This window comes from Cupressus sempervirens, chromosome 9 (assembly GCF_028749045.1).
Source record: "Cupressus sempervirens isolate cs-2001-9-10 chromosome 9, ASM2874904v1, whole genome shotgun sequence".
NCBI lineage: Eukaryota > Viridiplantae > Streptophyta > Pinopsida > Cupressales > Cupressaceae > Cupressus > Cupressus sempervirens.
This window is the reverse complement of record NC_143126.1, coordinates 769,650,885-769,666,891: the sequence shown is the minus strand read 5'-3', so window position 1 is coordinate 769,666,891 and position 16,007 is coordinate 769,650,885. Positions and strand designations below refer to the sequence as shown.

Here is a 16,007-nt window from a genome sequence, read left to right as displayed (position 1 = left end):
TGAAGAACCAAATAGCAATCTAGACTATATATTACAATGAAGTTATAAAATAACAATGCAACGAAATGCTATGTAGACATGGCCAAATCTATTTCAAACTTACAAAAAAAATTGAAATATTTAACCATAGCTAGTTGAGGCCTTCTATAATAGCAGAGCAATTAGATGTGCATGTTTTACAATGTCTCTTCATTTGAAGAAATCGTTATCACACAAATCTATGCACCCAATAGTTCATTTACTTCCACATCAATACATGCAAACAAATCTTATTTGCAGCCAGGTGTAGACCAATATGAAAAAGTTAACAACAAATCTCCTCCCATGCAAACATTCTTGCCACTTAGCTCTCTTCGAAAATCCTAGTCGCAATGTTAAATAATTTTCGTAATATTTCAATTAGAAAAAGAAAAGACTATTTGAAATAATAGCTGGAGCCAATAGAGAAAAAATAATCTGAAAATATGATGTCAATTAATTCCCAAGTTCCTCAAAAACTATAGTTCAAAGCAAGATTTTTTGCATTTTTGAGTTAAAGTAATGCTAGAAAGAGCCATTGAAAACTTTAGTCTCCTACCCTAGGCAGAACTAACCTTGGGGTCCCATGGGGGGGGCTTGGGCTCTATATTTAAGGAGCTGGAGGTCCCATGATAATAATATTTTGGGGGGGGGGGGGCTAAAGCTTAATTTCAAATCTTTTCCTATTAACTAAGAGCCCCTACTTTTTCGTTAAGTGGATGCAAAAAGGGGGGCACTAGAAATAGCCCCTACTGTTTAGGGAAGAATTATGCCACTTGGCAAGAACCTACCCTTCATTTTCCCTCCAAATTGAAATCATCCTACCAAAAATTCTAAAAACAACAATTTATATTTTTAATATTTCTTTCAATTTAAGAGCTAATTTTTTTAAGCAAATTTAAATATCATGCCCATGAGACCACTCCCCTTTAAATGTTCCTAAAAAACTCAGCGGCACCCGCTCTATTTTTAAACAAGCGGGTGCCCATAGGACCCCAGCCTAATTCGTGGATAGATAGCCACCGGCCTGTACGAAATATCATTTGGGACGTCCATTACACGGCATTCCTAGTTGGGAAATGTTTGTCCGCGTTGGGAGCGCATAGGCTAGTCGAATGGAGGAACGTTCTTCGCTATTTACTTCATTATCCATTGTCGCGGTTTCCACTTGTGTGACAACGACTAACACACAATCCACGATAGAAACGTGGGCCCCGCACCCCCTTGAATTACTCGCCATCCCCATGCTTCTTCATTCCTCCAGCTTTCCACGAAATTTCTTTGCGGAAACAACGACTGACACACAAGCCGTCTGCCTCATTCATTCGTAGAAATGCTTGAACAACTAGTTGGTTTTGGTCTTGGTCTTGGTCAAGGCGATTGCTTTTCTTGCACGGCAACATGAATTTTTTTTTAAAAGCCTATCGAAGTAGGCATCGCAGTGGTGTTCAAGAATCGGAGAAAATTTCAAATTGGTAAGAGAAGAATTGCAAAGCGTTAGCGGCAGCAATACATTTGAAATGGCTCTGGATGACTACGAATTGAAACTTCAAACTGAAATCGTCAGCTGGGAATGCTCTCGCCGTGCGGATTGCAACATGAAATTCATTCGCAGACCACGACACATCAAATTGGGAATGAGAGGCCTGCTGTGGTCGATTGAAGCCCTACCCCTGCAAAACCCTAGCGAATATTCCTTCAATATCATGCATGTCAAACGATCGGAAACCCCTCTGTTTTCATCAGAAGCCGCGGCCGCCAATTTGCCTGCAAAGTTTGAGCTTCTGCTTCAAGAGTATAAGGCGTCAATGGAGTCTGTGCGCAGAGCAGACGAAGCGCTGGATAAATTGTATGCATTTTCCCGTTTATTTTCCCTCGCGGAAAAAGATGTTTGGGGGATCGTTGTGGACGCGGAGATCACCGTAGCGGTTTGCGAGTCTGCGAAAGAGGCGCTTTACGGGGCAGCACAAGCAGCCGCGGCCATTCTTGTTGACCAAGCGAACTCCCCTGTTTCCGTTCGCCGGCAGCAGAGTGAGAGCTGCGAGAAATCAGGATGGTGGATTGACAAGTGGACGGTTGCAGATGAGCTCTGGACGACCGGTTTCTTTACACGGGATAGTTGGAAATGCAGCATGAGACTGATTCAGGCAAAGGCCGTTGAGAACGGAAATGTTGCTCAGTGGTGCAGGGTTCGAACCTTCGACGAACCAAATCCCAATTTCCAGTTTGAGGTTGCGGTTCATGAGTTTTTGGAGGGAGATGATGTGCTTCTGCGAATTGGTGTGGCCAACGACCGGCCCGTCACTGTGCGTGTGTTTTTGACGGAGTCTCTGGAAGTCGTCTGTTCTCAGAAGGGACTCGAAACCGGGACCTCCTTGGGGTTGGCTTATTTGCTCCCTGGCTTGGTGAAAGATTACATCAGATCTTCCCTGAGGCATGAAAATGAGGAGGAGCTAAGAAATAAGAATGTTGTGCAGGGTCTTCTCCAGCATTTGATTAGGTATCTGGCTTTTCTGCGGCAAATTTGTGTGATTTGTGGGAACAACCGGCCGTTGCAAATTGCTGCCTGGAAGAGTACTTGCAGTGATATTTGCAAGGCTAGAAAGCAACGGTACAAGGATGCCATTGCAAGGGTTTTGCCTGAGCCGAAGATTTTGGAGGAGGAAACGAGAAGTAGAAGAGAAAAGTATGTGAAAAGTTTGTACAGAAATTCGGAGGAGGGACGCAGAGGACTTGGAATTCTGCTTAATGCGGACGTTGTGGACGAGGAAGAAAGCAAAGACAGTAAGGATGAAAATGCAATTGATTACGGAGTGGCGGTTGAGATAGTGGCGAAAATGGTTAGCATAAAGATTGTCATTTAATTTTTGTTTTGGGTGAGGAATTTCGTCTATATTATCCATCATTTGTAACAAGTCTTCCTTGAATTGATAATATTTTATAGTTGTTTTGTAAATGTGACAGGAAACAACCTCTGTAATCTGGTGTTAATAAGATACGAGTGTTGTACAGTTCTCCTTATTTGTGTTTATCTTCAATGGAGAAGAAGCCTTATTCCATACTCATAGCTTTGGTTTAACTCTCAATCGCCGAATGATTCTGATTATTATTAATTTTTCCTCCCCTTTTGGTTCTAAACACTAAAACATTATCAATATAACCTGAAACATTTGTTCTGCAATTCAGTAATTTGTGCAACATACCCAGTTCGTGATACCAGACTAAGCAATTGACGATCATTAATTCTCAACAATTTGTAATCCTTCAACCATTACAATCCTCAATCTAAGAGGCAATCAAATTCAAATATGGTTATAAATAGTGGGAATGTAATAGAGCGTAACCATGAATGAGAAGACTTTGCATGAACAGGAATACAACTTCTTCCCACTAAATTATTTACAAAACAAATTTAAGTCGAGCTATCAAGTCCATATTTAGGTTTACTTATTGTTTGTTCCCATCTATTGGTGCAATATCCTGCTCATATAGCGCATAATAGCTTAAGCTAATTGGCGAGTCTTTTATTAATAGTAATTATTATTTTAGATTGTTTTGTGTCTTAAAGATAAGGTTGCTTAGGTATCTTATCGCTTAGCTTTGCAAATGCATTTCACTTTCTTATGTGATAGGTAATTTTTCCTATCTATTATAAATTTGTATATATCTATGCAATTTTGAGTCATTATTGCCATATTCAACTATTGTCATTGTACTTATATTTTGTGTTATTGCATCTCTTAGTATCAATCTCCTATTCTAAATATTTTGGGCATTTTGATATGTTATCATAGTCAAATGTGGTTGGATTGGTCATCTAGTAGTATGAATAGTTTTAACTCCTAAATATCGTTTTGCATCCCTCTTTGAGCTAACTAAAAGAGATTGGAAAAATATCATAAGTTGTTTATCTCTCTTTTTATTGTGCCTCAAATCCAAGGTACGTTGGTGGATTACATATTTGTCTAGGACATTTTACATTTGGGGTAGACAAAATCTCTTTTTGTAGGCATTTTTGTTGGTTGATGCCTTTGTAGATGTTATTTTATTTTGTAATAGGCTCATGTTTCTTATTGGCATTTTTTTATTCTTGCATGAACTCTTGCTACAAAGGCAATTTGATATTATTTTTCCATGTCAATTTCTTGCTAATTTAATGCTTATTTGTAATGTTTTCTTTTGAAATAAGATTCATTAATATAAACAACAATTATATATATAATTAGAAATTTAAATTTGGTTAATTAAAAACATGAAATGAAAACTTGCGACTTCCTTACACATGGGATATAAAAAGAACAAGAAAATTTATTTTGAAAAATTGGAGAGATGAAGGATGAGAAAAGGGAATGTGTGCATCAAATAAAAATTAATAAAAGAAAAGAGCGAGAGAGAGAGAGAGAGAGAGAGAGAGAGAGAGAGAGAGAGAGAGAGAGAGAGAGAAGTAAATAAAGAAGTGATTCCTCGAAAGGAAAAATGTTATGAAAGATTGTGATTCATTCAAAGAGTGATAATTATAGAGGGTTCTCATTCTTTCAAGCAATACAAGATATAGAGGATTGTGACTCTTCCAAATGGTAGTAACTCTATAAGGTTGTGGTTAGTGCAAATAAAAATCGCAATGAAGAGGATTGACTCTTTGATAGCAAGATGTAAAGGTAGAAGGTTTTGAAATTAATGAGGACATAGAAGATAGATCAATTTGGGGAATATTATATTATTCTCAAAAAGGTGGTCACTATTTCACCAATAAAGTATTTATTTTAAATATTGTATCCATCCATCCATCATTAATCGCTCAAGAAATAAAGAAAACAATCAATTAGTAAGATCAAGCAAGAAATCGTCAAATCCACATCAAGCATTACTTTAGCTGAAAATCATCCAATTCAACAATCAAACATCACTCAATAAAATTAATATTCATTCAATCATCATCCATCAATATTTCAAATTAGCATTCATTAAATATTGTCACTTTTCATGCATCTAATTAACAATTACCAATCATGGCTCACAATCACCTTAAATCGTCAAATCAAAGGAATCAATTCAATCAAATAATATTGAATGATCAATCAAAATCAGACATCAAAAAGTGTCATTGTTTTCATATCATTGAACCTATCAAATCTAACTTATACAACAATCTTAAATTGTATAGAGAATTTCAATATTATCTATAAAATAGTACGAAACTTATCAATTTTTATTATAAGTAACATAGTGGGTCTTATGTCCATTTGCTCATGACTATTGGACATGTATGTTAAAGTTGAGTTTCTCTATGCCTTTACCATGCAAATTATGGGACTTGTTTCAAGCATGGCTTGTGCTCTTTTCCAAATCTTTTTTCTTCTATCTGAAGATGTATCCTTGCTATTGTGGTTTGAGTTCTATGGTGGGAGAGGAATAAACACATTTTTTACTAAGATTTTAACTGAAAAGACATAGTTCAAGAAGGCATTCAAAATTAAGTCTTTGAAGTTGTTGACATCAACATCTCAGATGCTAAATTCAATTATTTGTTTGCATCTTGCAGTGACAAAATTGTTAGGGAATGAAATGTTTACTTGCACCTTTTATCATCATATAACTTGCACCTTCTATTATCATTACAAAATGTAACCAAAATTTTGCTTGCACAATACATCATATAATGTTTACTTGCACCTTTTATTGTCAATATAAAATGTAGCCAAAAGTTTATTATCTAGGAAAACAATATCTAGCCTCTGTTTATAGTCACAATACACCATTCACTTGTCCAGAATGCTAAAATTATAATAACACACTCAACATCTGGTTGAGTAAGACTTTTAGTTTTTTTAAAATCTTTGTATGTTATAAGATGACTAACACAAATTTATTAAAGTAGATCAATTATTTTAGGCAATACCAATAGAAATGAAGAACATGGTTATTCTTATCAAAAACTTAAATAAATTAATAATAATGAATTGCAAAAGTTAAATCACAAAAGGAAAGTACATATGGAAAAAGATTGCTACAAAATAAGTTAAAGAGAACCTACATGAAAGTAATAAGTTCTTATAACTTAGATCAGTTTCAGAGGTTATAATCCAAATACTTAAAGTAATAAGTTCTTATAACTTAGATTAGTGTGAGAGATTATAATCTAGCTACTTATGTAAATAGAAATTCTGCTTCTAGTAGCTCTAGACCTTATTATCCAAATACTTAAAGTAACAAGTTCTTATAACTTAGATCAATGTGAGAGATTGTAATCCAACTAATTATGCAAATTGACCTTCTGCTTCTAGCAACTCTAGATCTTATTAAGTTACATCTCACTAAGAATTGAAATAGTATTTTTTTTTGGATTCAAAAGAATCTTCATTTACTACTAGATATAAATTGTTCATTGTCACACACTTTGTATGGGCATCCAGTCTATAGTAAAATCTCAATGTCAAGTAAAGATAATTTTACCAAGATATCACATTAACTCCTCTAATCTATCCATTGTTGCCTCCAGTGACTTCTTAAACTTAAGGTTATTCTGACATTACTACTCTCTTTCCCTTTCATCATATCTGTAAGCCTCTATATAAAATATGGTAATATTTTTGCTATGCACTCTCTTGACAGAGTGCATCTTCATGGCATTGTAAGAAGTTGTGCAAAGTTGTGGATTTTAATAGCATTTGAATGGAAGAGATGAAGCTGAACCAGATGTATGAAAAATGAAGTGAAAAAAACTTAAAATTTTGTTTTGCTTCCCTTTCAACTCCTCCATCTCACATTAGATTCATGTGAAGAAGTGATGACGTTTATGGAAAGAAGATTTCAAAAGCAAAGAAAGGAATTGCTAGGCTAGAGAAAATTGGATCGCCCTTGTCAAAATAGAAAGTAGATTGTTGGTCAATGAAAAAAAAAGATTATTATTTGGTCAAAGAAAAAAGTGGATTGTTATTTGGTCAAAGAAAAAGTAGTTATGTGATTGTTTGGAATCTAAAAAGGTTGCAGTAAATGGAGGTAGTTGATAAAGTTTGTAGCTATCTTATGTTTAGAGAGAGACATTATTTGGAGGCAAATAAAATCTACCAACAATTTGACCCAAATGTCGGAGATGAAAGAAATAGATCTCCATAGTATAGAGCCATTTCCAAGATAGTAAGGAAAGATATTCAAAGGGTGCAATAGTTTTCTATCTGAAGAAGACATGGATAATAAAGAAATCATCATTTTGAAGTCAATGAAGAGTTTGAAGAAGGCTACTGCTTGGACAGTGAAGTTGCACGAAGTCACTGCCAATAAAAGAGAATACCGGAGCTATAGAAAATTGATCATGGATTGTAGACAAGCCATAACATGAATGGAAGAGTCAATGATCATCAAAAGTGTTAATAGCCATAATTGATACTATTTGAGAAGGTTAGATGTTACCAAGCACATAGATGAATGTAAAGAGAAGAAGGTGAATGGTCACGGGTCTTTAAAAGAGCTCCAACTCAAGTAGTTGATGTAACTCTATAGTCTGATAATTATGTAAAATTTTATATACCTGTTTCTATTTTTGTTCTCCTTATTTCATGTATCTTGTTGTACGATTCCCTTATATCCTTAAAGTTTATTAGTTCTTACTTCACTTTGAATGAATTAACATTTATGCTTCATAGACACTGATAAGCACATTAACTTTTTTTTTGCAATCACTATCAACACAGAACCTTATGGAGAAATGATGAAAATTTGAACTACTTAGATGGATTATCTATGAATCTGAAATCTCAAAAAAATGAATGATAATTGTATATGTATGTAAGAGATTACATTTTCCAAGCACAATATTATAAAAATATATTGAAAATCTTCACTGAATCTTAAATTTTTAGAGACTCTAAAATAAGAAACCCAACTTCATGCCTCTTGCAGAAAAAAATCGGATCACAATCTTGCAAAGAGGGAGATGAGAGTAGAGGTGCTAAGTGAGGAAAATATTTGTCAATGCCATGATTCATTAATGTTGTAGACAATGTAGAGTCCATAATCTAGGTGTCTTAAAAAAATTAAAACATAAAAATAGCCAAAAAAAGAGAGTAATCATCTATTAAAAGGAAAAGGCCACAACTTACAAAACATAATTAATAATACAACATACCATTGATGGCCAAAAAATAACATGATCTTATTGTGAAAGATTAAATGTATCATAGTACATTATTGCCTCATTTTTCACTTTTATGTTGAAGGAGAAACCCTAAACACCAATTATTTTGATTACTTAGGCACATAATGGTCACTACAATGATTTTAATGAGCAACTACATTAATTGAGCATGTCTCACCTACATGGGAAAACCCTTAATGCCATCTAGTTTGTATTCAACAGTTGCTATATTGATAGACAATCATTTCTTTATACATGTTTTTCTTAAGAATTTGCAATAGATATCAAAAGTAAGGAAATCATTTTCTTGTTTTTCTAAATACATCCAATGATTTTTACAAACAAGATAATAATTTTTTGTAGTTACTCTAACTTATTCAACACCCAACTTAACTTATCCAGCAATCACTATCAACTTAACAAACTCATAAAGAGAATAAAATTAAGAACAACCTAAAGAAGACTCAAGAGAAATTTTTTTACTTATTATCGGCACAAGGTTTGTCTCCCATGATTCACCTTTTCCTTGGAGTTGATACTATCCATTCAAACATCTCTAGGAGCATCTAGAGAAAAGAAGCATGAGGTATTCTTTAGTCTTCGATCTTAACTATTATTAATCACTTGTAGGGTTGTTCAAATCATCCACTTGCTCACTTATTTTTTATACATCTTTGCATGTGGATACTATCAACGTGTATAAGTTTTTACAAGAGTTAAATGGAGTTTATTTTGAGAAAGCTAGTTGTTGTTGAGAATAGATTGAAGAAGACTATTTAAAAGGGAGATTGTTGAGAATAGATTGATACAAGTATGATTAACATGCTTCAATCATTGTTTTATTACTGATGTCAAACCTATTATTTGCTGGTAAGACAATTGCTTATATGATTTAAGTAGTATCACTTATTTGATTGATGAAGAGGATTTGATCAAAAGATGTAACAATAGCACCTAGAGGGAAGGTTGAGTTATGATTATGTAAAGAAGTACAAGAATTAGTTAAGATAGTGATAACATGATACATTGATAATCTACTTAAAGGTTACAAAGGTTGGTTACACTAAGATAGTTTAGAAGAACAAGTTAAACAAAGTTTGTCTACAAAGCTTGATTGAGTGGATAGTAGGCGCCGAGGAAAGTCAGTGCAAGTCGAGCTAAAAATCAGTTGGAGCTAAGTAAAATTTTACTCTAGTGTATGTCGAGAAAAATAGTGGATACCGAGTAAAGTTTAGTTGGTACCAAGCACAAGTAAACTTTAGTTTTTTCCAAGTAATTTCATAGAGGATGTCGAGCAATGCAGTATGTGTCGAGCATCAAAAGCCAGATAATGCTGAGAGGCTACATTGTTTAAAAGATCGAGAATTCAGTGGATCTGAGATGACAATTTTTTTTTCTTGGAATGTGTGAACAAGGTGGAAGATAAGGTTGATGAGTTGGTGATACAGGATTCAAGGTAAACCATTTTTAGGCAAAATTCAATGAAGATTCAAGGAGAAGTCTCTAGAAGAGATATGGAATGTGGGGTAGATTCTGTTGGAGTTGATGAAAGCCAACTTCGAAGACACCCAATATCACCTACATGCAAAAACCTATCAAAGAGAAGCTAAGGAGAGGAAGAGCATGGAGCAAGGGAAAAACCCTAAATGGACATGAGAGACCACAAGATATTGAAACACAATGAAAATGTATTTACAATGAGAAGTGATGTGATATGAAATACAATGAGGGAGCCCACTTATAAAGAGCTCATGGAAGCTTATAGAACAAGCTGGAAGGTGGTAGAAGATAAGCTTGATAGCTCAGCACACATCCACAAAAGGTGGAACATGCTAGAAGGGAACAAACTCCTGTGTTGTCAACAACTAACCACTACATGCATTAAATACAAAATATTAAATAAATGAATTTACCTAAGTAAGCTTAAGTAATAGAATAAATAATTAGATAATTAATTATTTACTCTAACAGATTCATTGTATCCTACCTAATCCGTCCTAACCCTAAATTGGGTGATAGGAAATGGACAACAAAAGATCTTAATTTTCTATTTATAGGAATGGTTGGTTAGAAGAAAAGTGTTTCATGTGTGAGAACCTAAGGAAGACAAGGAGTCAAGGGTTTTACTTCATCAAGTGACTTAAGAGAAGAGTTTGCATTGGTATGTTAAGCAAGAAGGCTTAAGGGTATGAATGCTTGAAGGGTGAACAAGCTATTAGAGCTAAAATGTATGAAGTCCAAGTAGAATGGAGGACCGAAATATTGATCTATAATCTAGAAATGAAGTTTTAAGTTGTTATCATGTCAAGCCTTACTATTACTCTCTAACAATTCTATTAGTCTAGGGTAAAATCTTTGGATTAAGGTTGACCTAACAATCTTTTGTAAATCCTTTATCCTGGTGACATTCCAAGTGAATGGTCTAAAGTCCTCTAACAAGGCTCAATCCTAATAGGGTGATTGAAATTCTTTAATAGGGTCACATTTAACAATGTGTATTGTAACCTTTAATAGGGTTGGCTTTTCATAGGGCATCACTTCAGAAGAGTGAAAAAGAGTAGCATGTTACTAGTGGTTTTTTTCAAATTAGGTTTCCACATAAATCACTGTGTCAAGTGTGTTGATTAATTTGTTATGTTTCATGTTTACATTTTTGCAAGTTGATTTGACAGTAACCTACAAGTTTTAAATAATTTCATAATATTATAGATGCATGCATGAAGATAAATGTTTTATGGGTTCACTAAGTTGTGAAATTTTTTATTTATACATCCGGACCTTGGATAATTGATTCACCACCCCCGTCCCCTCTAAGTTATTCTAAAAGTATTCCAACAATTGGTATCAGAGCCATCTACTTAAGAGGACTAGTTTGAAGGTACTAGAAGCACAAAGCTCAAAATGTCAAAAAGAGAAGTACCAAATCTCAACAATGATAACTTTCGTACATGGAAAAGTTTGAAGAAGCTACACCTTGGAGGACCTACATATCATGCACAAATACCATTACTATTAAGCATGTTGACCGTGTTGGAGCCCCAACAGTTGAGGATATGAAAAAGAAGAGGACCAATTTTCACATCACACATTATGAAAATCCCTAACCCTAAGCCTTGTTATACAAGTTTTTTACTACTTAACAGATTAAGGCAAGAATAATAGAAAAATATTAACCAATTCCTTTTACAATATAAGGTCATTTTTGGCTTCCCCTATGGGAGCGTTTCCCCTCAACCCCACTTTGTACTACAACAGGAAGCAGACCTGGGGCACTGCCCCTTGACCCTGTCTTTTGGAAGCTGCCCCAAACCCTATAGAAATAATCTGGAGGGAAATCACACCGAATAAACTTTTGAGTTTGATTAGGCTCCACATCACAACACAAAGGATGGAAGACGAGAGAATATACCAAAAAAGGTTAACATCTTTGTGATCATGAGTATAAACATGTATATAATTATATAATTTAGTTAAATTAATAAAAAATTAAAACACTTTTAGCTTCAGTGGCAACACCCTTCAAACAAGATTAACTCTAATTTTAATTTGCCTGCCTCAAATTTAAAAAATATTTTTTCTTTGATCCTTTCCTACTATTACAGTAGCTTTGATAGCCTTTGTTGATTTGCATAAATATTGCATAAATACCTTGCTCAACAGAGATTTTGATTTGACATATGGCCACAAAAAGTCTTCTATTGATCTGTATACTTTGCATAATTCATAATTTCAGTTATGGGCTTTTTTATCTGATATATCCTACCACGCTTGCAAATAATATGATTCATCAAGATTTTCAATGCTGAACATGTCACATAGAAGGTGAGGAATCCCTTTATCCTACTCAAGTCTATCAACGCAACCGCAAAGAATTTACTAGTCACAAAAAAAATCACAACAAAACAGATTCCAAAATTGGTGGAGATTATCTCAGAAGATCTAACACTAGAGAATAGAAGAAGAATGAATTCCAGCAACAACAATAAAGGGTAAGACTTAGTGGAAAAAAATTATAACAATCCAAGGTACATTTTCTCTTCCATTTCTCTTCACCCACAATGGCCTAAACCACTTTTTTCAGGTTTCTCTAATTTGTCGTTAAAACCCTCTTCTTGGGTTTCTAGGGTTTAGAAGTTTTACTAAATTTTGATTCTAATTTTAATTTGGAGACTACTCTGGAAGAATTGTGCACCAAAAATTCCCTCAAGCTATCACCACAATTCATTACACATGTACTTAGAACCTCAAAAGTTCAAAAATCACCCAAAATTGCATTTAGGTTTTTCAATTGGATCGAAAAGCAATAGGGTTTTGAGCACGAATTAGCCTCCTATGTTGCTTTGATAAAGTCCTTGGGAGCCATGGAGGATGTGGACAGTATTTTTGTTGTTGCCCCAGCTTTGAAAGCTAAGATATCTAAGAACCCTAAAAATATAGAAGATACGAGAAATTCTGCAAACCTGGAAAACCATGAGCACGAGGAATTGCAAAAATCTAAATTAAAGCTCTATGCATGCAATATTTTGATGAATAATTTTGGTAGGACAGGAATGGTAGAGGAAGCATGGGACATTTGGCATGCAATGAAGGAAAATGGGATTCAAATCGATATTTTTACTTACAACTATTTAATTGATGCATTGGTAAACGGGAATTGTGTAGATAGGGTGAGAGAATTTTGGAAATGATGATCGAAGAAGCTAGAGTTGGGGTTAGGAATGGACCAAATGTTGTTTCCTATAATATGATTATCAAGGGGGTTTGTAAAGCTGGAAGGGTTGAGGCAACCATGGACTATTTGAGACAAATGGAAGTTAATCATTGTTTTCTTTATCAGATTACATATTTAACACTTATATAGGCTTTTCATGCAGAGGGTAGGTTTGATAAGAATTTGTCACTTTTCCAAGAGATGCCTGACAGAAAGTTAGAAATACCTTCCCATGCATACTATTTAGTTATTTTTGGACTATGTAATGAAGGTAGGCCATACGAGAGCAATAAAATTCTAGGTGATATGTTGAGGAAAGAATGCAAGCCTAATTTGGCAATTTATACGACCCTCGTTGATTCTTTTTTTAAAGTGGGTGACAAGGAGAATGCCCTGAAACTTTTGGAACAGGTGCAAGAAAGGGGATACAAACTGCACAAGTTTACATGTAGCACAGTTGTTAATAGAATTTGTAAATTTGGTGAAGTGGAACAGGCTTGGGATTTTTTGGAATAGTCTCAGGTGCTTGGTCTTGATGTCAATGCATTTTCTTACAGTGCAATCATTGATGGGCTAAGTAAAGCTGGTAAAATAGAGGAAGCAGAAAAAGTTTCTAAGGAAATTTTTGAGAGGGGATGTGCTGGAGATGTATTCTGCTTCAATGCAATCATTTATGGGCTTCGCAAAGATACAAAAATATAGAAGGCTGTGAGGATTTTACATCACATGGAAAAGGGAGGTTGTGAACCAACAGTTTACACCTATACTATACTAATTGATGGGCATTTCAAAGTGTGCAATTTAGAGGCAGCCTTAAAATTGTGGGATGAGATGATTGATAGGGTATTTCCCCAAAAGCATTGTAATTTAGGACCCTTTCAACTGGTTGTTGTCTCTCAGGTAATGTGACTAGAGCATGTAGAGTATTGGATGAGCTAACGACAATGGGTGTGGTTCCTAATATAGCGTATGCTGATATGATAAAAGTCATGTGCAAGGTTGGCTACGTGAAACAGGCATGCAAGTTAGCAGATGGAATTATAGACAGGGGTCATGAAGTTCCTAGAAAACTCCATTTTGCATTCATCAATGCACTACGAAAAGTTGGAAAAGTAGACCTGGCCTTCAAAATGGTGGATAGTAGGATTGGCATTGGGTACAATAGGTCAGGAAGAATAATAAGGTGAATTAAATTTCGAACACTTGTAAAACCTAACAAGTAGATGTGTTGGTCATATTCTCTAGTAGCAAACTAGATGCTTGGTGCAAATCAAAACATTGAAGATAGATTTTGGACAAAGTTTTCCAACCATTTTGGAGATTGAGGTGAGATGCATTCTATTGAATAGTTAAGTGTTTTTAATTAATTTGTAGAAGAAAAGTTTCAAGCATTGTATATGGGTTTAGTTTTCTGACTTGATTTCTAGAATTGTCGATTTCAATGCAGCATGCATTGGAGTATAAACCCTTCCCTGCCATCATAAATGATATCAGTAGTCACAAACACTTTTAATTCTTATTGCAGAATAGCAATGCTCTCTTGGGAAGGCCGGACAATATTGTGTCATAAGTTAGCCCTTGTATTTCATCACAAAATGAAGGCTAGTTTGTATTGAGGGGCCAGTATCATTTCATAGAGAAAATACATAGAGATATGTGAATTTTCTTTTCAAGAACTCAATGTATTCAAATACAATCTGCAGTAATTCAAATAGTTATTTTCTTTTTCTTTTCTTTCTCAATTGGAAAAGTAGTTCATGATTCAATTTTTGTCTTAGTTCACTTAGTGTAAGCTTTACTCTCTTCTAGTTGGTTACTGTTTTATGATAGTTCAATTTTCTTATTATGTCTTTTTGTTTGAGTTATAGAGACAATAACCTTCAAGCCCACTTTTTTTGGCTAAATTTCTTGACATCAACCTTTTTCAAATGCAATTTATTCCTCAAATATGTTCTAGGAGGTCCTTTTGAGGTTGGAGCATGCTTTAAAGGCATGATTTTATTGTTGGTAAGGCTATGTACCCAGTTGTTTGATTATCAATTACCTTTTATGATCATTCATTTGTTTGTCATATTTATTTTATGTATCTCTCTTAATGTTATAGACATCCACCTACTTGATAATGTTGGTGACGAACAATGCTTTATGGTATGAAGATATGGGAATCAAGTGTTGTTGACAAAAAATTATCATATCTGAAGATCATAAATGATTAGGCTTCAGCAAATTTAAAGCTTTATGGATTAATCATTGACATGATAACAATTACATACAGAGAGAGTAAGAGGATTATATATGCATGATTCTTTTCTGCAATCTAATTTATCATACACTTGCTTGGTCCAAATCACTTGTACTTGAAGAATCAATCTCTTATCATAATAAGGACTTATGCTTGAAATAACTTGAAGGCATAAAATAGCTCTAGCCTTCTCCTTGATTGTAGAAGAAAAAACTATGCTGTATAAAATTATATGTACTTTATTGATCTAATTGGCACTCACATGCTTAGAATTTTTGCAAAAATCATAAGAATCTTGATATACCCAGCACTAGGTATTTTATCATACCAGTGCTTCCCTTCTTAACCTACTGCTAGGGTTTCAAAGGGTCACCTTTCAAACCATTAGTTGTTCTCACACTATGGAGTAAGTGCTAAGTAGCTACAATCAACTCTAAGAAAATGTTATTAGAGGCATGATTTACTTTCTAATGCCAAATGGCTTCTTATCTTCAGAATAGTTATTATCTTGATGCCTCTTTCAATTCCAGTACAAGTTTTATGTGATAAAATCTTTTAGTGCCTCTCATGTTTGTAGTCTGTGCCTTGTTTATTTTGATTCAAGAGATACTTGATACTCTTATTGTTATTTATATTTTGAGATGACTTGAGGGTCAGATGTATACTTTTATTCAGTACCATAGATGCTTTCTACTATACTGTTCAGTTTATCATATTTGTATGTTGATGCTATTTTGAGATGATAGTAGATCTATGATGATATCTGGTTATATGGTTTATTGGACATATTTTTTGATTATGTTATGAGATGGATTTTATGCTATGGTTATTTACGTCATTCTTGCATCTTTATGCTTTATGCGAACGTGAGTGATGTAAATGGATTAACTAGGTATTTAATG

General features: G+C 34.4%; 1 pseudogene; it reads left to right on the top strand.

The window, feature by feature from the left end:
- Nucleotides 1-11,951: 11,951 nt before the first annotated feature.
- On the top strand, nucleotides 11,952-14,086 carry LOC149540961 (uncharacterized; annotated as a pseudogene).
- The last annotated feature ends 1,921 nt before the right edge of the window (nucleotides 14,087-16,007 follow it).